Below are 8,698 nucleotides of genomic sequence, written 5' to 3'. Positions count from 1 at the left end.
TTTTTTTTTTCAACGTTTTTATTTATTTTTGGGACAGAGAGAGACAGAGCATGAACGGGGGAGGGGCAGAGAGAGAGGGAGACACAGAATCGGAAACAGGCTCCAGGCTCCGAGCCATCAGCCCAGAGCCATCAGCCCAGAGCCTGACGCGGGGCTGGAACTCACGGACCGCGAGATCGTGACCTGGCTGAAGTCGGACGCTTAACCGACTGCGCCACCCAGGCGCCCCTAGATTCGTACTTTAGAAAGATCATCCTGGAGGCAGTGCTGGTTTGGAATCATGACCCAGATTAATAAGTAAAAATAGTACATTGCAGAACAGTAGTATATTTAAGAAATTTAAGATGCCATGGATTGTATGATACATTTTGGTTTCAGAGATGTTAAATGCGAGGAAAAACAAGTGCCTCTTAAAGTAAAACAAATAGAATATGTTGAATATGATCATATTTTTAGAAAAACCAAAAGGCTTATTTGGGAGTAAGATTTGAGGACTGGATTAAGGTGACTTTAACTTTTTCTTTATGACCTTATAAACTTTTTGGCTATTTTACAATAACAGTGTATTACTTTTTAGTTTGAAAAAGACACTAAAGAGAAAAAAGGACATAAATGAATCGCCATGACAAAGAAAAAAACAGTATCAAATCTCCAGGCTGGAGGAGGGAGAGGAAGCTCTCAGCAGGGAGAACAGTCCAGAAGTTATTGAGATGATCCAGAACAAGGTTGTGAAAGGTCTGAGTCCAGCAGTGTCAAAGACAGGGAGATGAACAGATGGATTGAAGAGATAGCTAGTGGGTAAATTCGACAGGATTTGGAGCCAGAGGAGCCAGGATGGTGGGGAGGAACAAACTTGGCTTCTCTCTTGCATCTAGCCTGAGTCACTGGATGGATAGTTGTTATATCTACATGGATAGAAAATATGGAGGAAAGTCAGTTTTTGAAATGGGAAAGATTATAATTTCCATTCAAGGCATATTGAGGTAGAGGTGCCTGTGGGCCATAAAGACAGGAATAGCTAGAAAGCAATATAGGTTTGAGACTCCAAGAATGTATGAGATTAGCATATGTGAATAACTGTTGAAGCCTTAGGCAATGACAAAATTGCTTAGAGAGATTTACAGGCGGTGGGAAGGGAAGGGGTGGAGGGTAAATCCTCCCTTACCAAAGAGAAAGAGGAATAGAAATGAGTTAGAGAGACTTAGAAGGAGCTGCTGGAGGGGAAGAGGAACACCACAGAGTGGGCTGGCACAGAAGCACAGAAGCAGAAGAAGGGACAGCTTTCTAGAGATGATGCCAAGTTTGATAAGAAGTGAAATAGGACCGTAGCCTGTTAGGTCACTGGAGTCTGGTCTGGAGCAGTGTCAGAAGAGTGGTGGGGACAGAAGTCAGGTTTCAGAGGGATGAAGAGTGAGTGGGGTGACCGTGGGGTGAGAGACTTGGCCATGAAAGGAAGGAGAGAAATCTAGATAAGGAGAATATCAGATCCTGTAATCTAAGTTTGGTTGGTTGTTTTTTCAGTAGTTGTTTGAAGAGATATGATCTATGTGCTGAGGGAAAAACGCCAGGAAGAGATAAGTTGAAGACCTAGAGGAGAGAGTAAATAATTGATAAATTAGGAGCTGGAGGTGGGGCTGGAGTCCAGAGTTCAGGTAGAGAGATTCCCTGGGACAGGACAGGGAGAGCCACTTTTCCTATTGAGAATAGAAAGAAAAAAAAAAATAGCTACTATATTAATTGGTGGGCTAAGAGATGGGGAGAAAAGGTTTGAGGAAGTCTTAGTGGGGTTTGAAAAGCAGGGACAATGGGAGTAAGTGAATATGAGAGCTAGAAGGGTGGGATATTGTGAGCGGAACATCAAATATTCTTACGTCTTCTGGCTGAAGGTTTCCACAGTGGAGTTGTTTTGAGGGTACGATAAGATTCAGAGTGCAACCATGAGGATGAAGCATAGTGGAAGTGAGAGCATCGTAACATTACGGAACCATGAGGGGGTGCTGAAGGAGATATGGGAGTCATCTGGGATAGAGAGGACACCGAAATCACCTTTGTAAACCCCCCAGTCTTGTGGCATGAGTAACACAGAGGGCATTTTGCCAGGAGTACTCACTTTCCTCATCAGCAGTGTAATATAGTGACTTATCCATGTGTGGCACAATCCAGATCACTTCCCTTTATCTGATCTTCAGAATACGTGTGGGAAATGTGTAGAGTAGAGACCATTGCCTTGCACAAAGTAGCTCTCTTTGCTATTAATATGATTGTATTTCTTGTAGGATGTATTCTGATGTGCTTATTCTTTGCCTTTGGTCCAAACCTCAACAGTGGATATAGAATGACATTTCCATCCAAGAAGGTGGAACTGCCCAATGTCCATCATCCAGGTAGGCAAGGAGATCCTCAGGGGAAACCAGAGCTAAAGTGAACCTTACACAAGCATGAGAGTAAACCAGGGCTCCCCACCACTCTTTCTCTCCCAGTCTCTCTTTCTATTTCTTCTCTTCCTCCTCCTTCCCCTCCTCTTCCTTTCTGCCTTCCTCTTTGTCTCTCTCACTCACTCACCCACTCACTACAAGTCTGGGTAGTCCCCTGGGCACTCTGAAGTAGCAAGGGGAAGGCATTTTCCTGCTGAAGTTCAGGGCTCTAACTTACAAGTCAGATGAACTAACGATACAGGGCTCTCTGCACTTATGTCCTTTCTCCAGAGCCTACCTTTATTTATTTGTTTGTCTGTTCATTGATATTCATTGAAGGCCTACCATGCATATGCATTTTTCAGAGGCTCCAAAACCCAGTGGTAAACCAAACAGACAAAATCTCTGCTTTCAGGAAACTTACATTCCAGTAGGGAAGAGTCACAATAAACATAAAAGTGAACATGAAAATATCACTAGTGACAACTAATTAGAAACAAAAGCCAATGGATATGATGGAGACTGACCAGAGAGCTACTCTAGCAAGGATGGACAGAGAAGGCCTCTCTCCGAGGATGACAATAAACAGAGACCTCAGTGATGAGGAGGACAGCCATGTAAAGATGGAGAATAGCAAAGCAGGATGGGGAAGGCACCCCAGATTGAGGGAATAGCTAATGTTACATCAGAAATGAGTGTGGTGTGTTTCAGGAGCAGAAAGCAAACTGGGGGCTAAGCTGGATCAGAGAGCGAGAAAGAGAGTGAGAGATGCGGAGTGAGAAGAAGTCCAAACAGTGAGCAGGGTTGGATCTTATAAGGCCTAGTGGGGTTTGGGTTTTAATCTAAGTGTGATGGGAAGCCTTGGAGGTTTATAATCAGGAGGGTAACCAGTGATTTCCATATGAAACAGTTTATCTGGTTGCTGTGTGGAGAATAGATTAAGGGGGATGCTGAGGTAGAAGCAGAAAATCCACTTGGGAGACTACTGCGGTGGCCCAGGTAAGAAGAGATGGTGGTAGTTTGCAATAGCAAGTATCAGGTGTAGAGAGGGATTGAGATTTGGAAAATGTTCTGGAGATAAAACCTAGAGAATGTGCTAGTGTGTTGACTAAAACTCACCAAGATCGTGACTACTGAGGTAAGACCTGGTTTGGGGGCAGGAAGTCAAGGGTTCCCTTTTGGAAAGCTTAAGTTTGAGATGATTATTAGACATCTAAATAATGGTCTAGAGTAAGGTAGCAGGGCATGTAGGTCTGGAGCTCAGGGGTGAATTCAGAAATGGAGAAATACATTTGAGAGTCTTGGGCATCTGGGTGGCTTAGTCAGTTGAGCATCCGAATTCGGCTCGGTTCATGAACTCACGGTTCATGAGATCGAACCCCACATCAGGCTGCATGCTGACAGCCTGTCAGTGCAGAGCCTGCTTCAGATCCTCTGACCCCCACTCTCTGCCCCTCCCCTGCTTGCACTGTCCCAAAAATAAATATTTTTAAAAATAATAAAATTATTGAAAACTTATTTTATTGTTAAAAATAATAAAAAATTAAAGCTAATGGATGAGATGAATTTATCTACAGAGGGGATCTAGAAGGTGAAACAAAGAGTTCCATGACCAGCCCCAACATTAGAGGTCCAGCCTTTACTAGTATCTTACTTAATATTATGTAACGTGTCTCAGCCATATTAATGGCAAAGAGAGGAACTGTAAATCCATGTTTTCCTCCCATGGCCCATCTGCTGGTTGTGGCTATGAGTGTGACAGAAACAAGAGTAAGGTTAATTTCAGGGTCTGGACTAAGGTCCAGCTACTGCTCTCCAAGTGGAGTGACTCCTCCCAACTTTAGAAGGTATGGGTATCAATTTGTCAAAAGAGTCAGTAGATTTTCCACATACGTCCTGATTTTACCCGTGGGAAACCCAAGTCTCTCAGAGTTTAGCATCTTGTGGAACTGATACTCAAATCAAGTTGACTTCAAATGTAGCATTTTGCACTAGAGTCATACTCTTTCCTCAACTTTCTGGCGTATTTGACTCAGTTGGCCATTTTAATCCTTTGAAGTCTCTGTCTTGGCTTCATTACTCTTGTCTGGTGCTTCTCTTACCTCCTTGACCGCCCTTTTTGCTAGCCCTTCTTTCCATTTCTCCTTTCCACATTCTCTGCTCATTCACTGTGTCCTACTTGAGTTACTTTGACTGCGTGCCCAGATTCACTTACCACTTCTATTCTTAGGATTTCCAAATCTATATGTGAAGCCCACTCGGGGAAAGCAGACTTTCAATTGATTAGTCAAGTCTTGGCTCTGCCTCCAACTATTTCTTTAAACTTGGCCAATTTACAAACACTCTCAGCCTGAGTTTCTCCATTTGTACAATGAAGGCATCTGACTAGATGATTCTGAAGTTCCTTTCAGTGCTCACATTCTGATTCTAAACCTGATGCTACCTTTAATAATGTTAATAGTAATAATGACATTTATTGCATATTCATTGCCAGACACTGAGCCAGATACTTTAAACACATATTAATATATTTAATTCTCCGAACAAATTCCTATGAGGTAGGAGCTATTGTTATCCTTTTTTATAGTTGAGGAAATGAAGATCCAGCGAATGTAATTTCCTACTATTTTACAACCAGTAAGTGATAGATGATTTTAATCTGGAGTCAACATCATTTAGCCTTTACTCTGCACCTGTTTCCCTTCAAAGACCCTGATACCTACACTGTTTTCCCACCTTTGCCTCTTAGCATCCCACCTCCTCTGAAACATTACTCCTTCTGAACCCCTCTGCCCTGAATCTGCAGCCTCTTCTCATCACCTCCACTGGCTGTTTTCCTTCCTAAAGTAAAACAAAAGCAAAAATGAGAGCCTTGTTTGGAACTGCCCTACCTTTAGTCACTGCTTTAGCTCATCTATTCTTCCTGCATATATCACCTCCCCCAGACCATCTTGATCAGTGTCCCACCTCCATGCATCTCAGGCATTTCTATTTGGGAAAAGTTAAGTTTGAGATGCCCGTTAGACATTTAAGTAGAGATGGCAAGTGGGCAATTGGATATAGAATTCAGAGCTTAACTTTCATAGCCCCTAACACCTACTATTAGAAATAATTTATGGGGGGGGGGGTGCCTTGGCGGCTCAGTCGGTTAAGGGTTCAACTTCCACTTAGGTCCTGATCTCAGGTTGTGAGTTTGAGCCCCGCGTCAGGCTCTGTGCTGACAGCTCAGAGCCTGGAGCCTGCTTTGGATTCTGTGTCTTCCTCTCTCTGTGCCCTTCCTCTGCTCATGTTCTCTCTCTCTCTTTCAAAAATAAATAAACATTAAAAAATTTTTTTAATTAAACAAAAAGAAATAATTTATAGGGGCGCCTGAGTGGCTCAGTTGGTTAAGCATCTGACTCTTGGTTTCGGCTCAGGTCATGATCTCATGGTTCATGAGTTCCAGCCCTGGCTTGACACTGACAGTGCAGAGCCTGCTTGGGATTGTCTCTCTCCCTTTCTCTCTGCTCCTACCCCACTCATGCTCTCTCTCAAAAGCAATAAAAAAATTAAAAAAAAGAAATTATATATTTGTTCATTTTTGTGTGGCCCTCTCAATCAGAATGTAGGCTCCATGAGGGCCAGACTGCATCTTGTTCACCACTAGCAAAGAATTAGTTGTGCAGAGGACTCAGAATAACAATGTGTATTATTCCCGGGGCTGCTGTGATGCATGGTCACAACCTGGGTGGCTTAAAATAACAGAAATGTATTCCTTCATGGTTCTGGAGATTAGACGGTAGAAATCAAGGTGGTGGAGGAGCTGGACTCCTTCTAGAGACTCTAGGAGAGAATCCTTCTCTTCTTCTTCCAGCTCCCAGTTACTGTCCACATTTCTTGGCTTCTTTGGCTTGTGGCCACATCACTCCAATCTCTGGCTCTCTTCACATGGCCATCTCTTCTTCTGTCTCTTACAAGGATATTTGTCATTTGATTTAGGACCCACTCAGAAAATCCAGGATAATATGATCATAAGATCCTTAATTTAATTACATCTGTAAAGCTTTACCTTTTTACAAGTAAGGTCACATCCGCAGGTTGCAGGGATTTGGACATGCACATATATTTCTGGGACCCAACATTCAGCCTACTACACAAGAGAATAAGAAGTTCAGGAATGTCTTTCTCTATATCCACCCTTTTTCCCCTTATGTTAGCTAACTTAAATTGTCTTCAAGATTCATCTCAGTTGCCACCCAATTGAGGGAGCCACACTCCTAGGCCCCTTACCTGCCCCTCCTATAATAACAGTTAATACATATTCAGCACTGTTTTAAGGGTTTTATGTGTAGAGCTTATTCAATTCTTGCTACAGCCTATGAGATAGTCCCTGTTACTATCCATATTTTACTAAATCCTAATACTCTGTTGTGTTGTCCCTCTTCCCCAGGCCATCAACCAAGACTTAGTCATCTCTCTGTCCCTGGCACACACTGTGGCACATCCAGGCTCTCTGTAAGGACTGATGGGTTGAATAAAAGACTGAACAAGAGATAAGTTGGCAATAGACTGAGAAGGGTTTTGAGTATTGATTTAAGACATTTGGATTTTATCTTTTGGATCACAGGTGTCCACCAGCCTTAAAGCTGAGAAGTGATAGGATGAACTTCTCTTTCAAATGTGTCATCTCTTTGGGAGAAATCTCATCATCAAATATTGTTTTAATTATCACCTCAAAATAGGTCATTGCATTTGAGCCTTCCTCCTGAGCTCCAGTCTCACATTGCCAGCTTTTTTCTGGGTCTCTGTGGGCTCAAATTCAGCATGTCCAGATCAGCCCTCGTTATCCTTTCCTTCCCCCAAAGTCACTCTTCCTATATTATCAAGTTCACAGGCATCCAAACTAGACAACTTGAATTAATGCCAAACACTTCCACACCCCCACAGCCAATAAGTCATTAAGTTCTATCAACTCCATCTCTTGAACTTTATCTCAAATTCCTAGTCTTCCTTCTCTAACTCCAGTCCATCCTCCACCCTGCTGCTCATCTTCGAAGCCTAAAAACTAGATCTGATCATGCTGCTGTCTTGTTAAAACAGTAACAGAAAAGGTCTACAACTCTGCAATGGCTCTTCATTGCTTACAAGGTCAAGCTCTTTAAGATCTACCTGCAAAGATCTACCTTTTCTCCCTATTCATTCTTTCATTCATTCAATACATGTGTATTGAATGCCTCCCGTGTATATGGTATTGTGCTCATTGACTTTATATACTAGTGAGGGAGATGCCACACGCATATATAGATGGGCACTTGGACTGCCTCGTGTTGTAGGCAGTAAGGGAAGTACCCTAAGGGAAGATTCTACAGGTTGATGGTGGCATCCTCACTTCTTTGCTTTAGTATAAAAGTTTTTATACTAAATAGTTTTTGTTTTTATACTATACTATAACATTGTTGGTATTTGTATACCTTTTTTAAAATAAGTGTTTATTCATTTTTGAGAGAGAGAGAGTGCACGCGCGCGAGAGAGACCAGGGGAGGGGTGGAGACGGGGGGACAGAGTATCCGAACTAGGCTCTGTGCTGACAGCAGTGAGCCACCCAGGCGCCCCTGTATTTGTACACCTTTTGAGTGAATTTGCAGATTATATTATGTAGTTTTAAATTAATCTTCACCAAGAAGGCAAATGATTTTTTAAAAATTCTCAAAAGAAACTACAAATTAAAGATAATACTTAATTTTAAGCCTAAGGAAGGCTTATGCCTAGTATGAGCCTTAAACAGCCTTAAACTTAAAACAGTAACTATCTACATCTGACAAGAATTGGGCCCCAAATTTAAAACTGTAGTAAAGAACATTTGAAACAGTGATTTATATTCTCCATTTTTAATGATGAGCTACTCCTCAAGTGTGAATTGGGGCTTGAAGTATTAGCTGATAATAGTATTAAAAGCCATCATGATAGGGGTGCCTGGAGCTCAGTCAGTTAAGCATCTGACTCTTGATTTAGTCTCAGGTCATGATCTTACGGTTCATGGGTTCGAGCCCCACTTGGGGCTCTGTGCTGACAGCTCAGAGCCTGCTTGGGATTTTCTCTCCCTCTCTCTCTCTGCCCCTCTCCAGCTCTCTTCCTCTCTCTCTCTCTCTCTCTCTCTCTCAAGATAAATAAACATAAATCTATCGTGATTAGCAATATCTTTTTTTTTTTGGCAACATACACGTAGAGCCTGCTGTGACTATAATTTTTGTGTTTATAGAATGATGGTTCACAAACATTCCCAAGTAGCGTATCATGCTTTTATT

The sequence above is a fragment of the Herpailurus yagouaroundi genome, unplaced genomic scaffold (assembly GCF_014898765.1).
Source record: "Herpailurus yagouaroundi ecotype Mexico unplaced genomic scaffold, PumYag 28, whole genome shotgun sequence".
In the NCBI taxonomy this organism is placed as follows: Eukaryota; Metazoa; Chordata; class Mammalia; order Carnivora; family Felidae; genus Herpailurus; species Herpailurus yagouaroundi.
The sequence above is the reverse complement of the archived record's forward strand: the minus strand, read 5'-3'. Positions refer to the sequence as shown.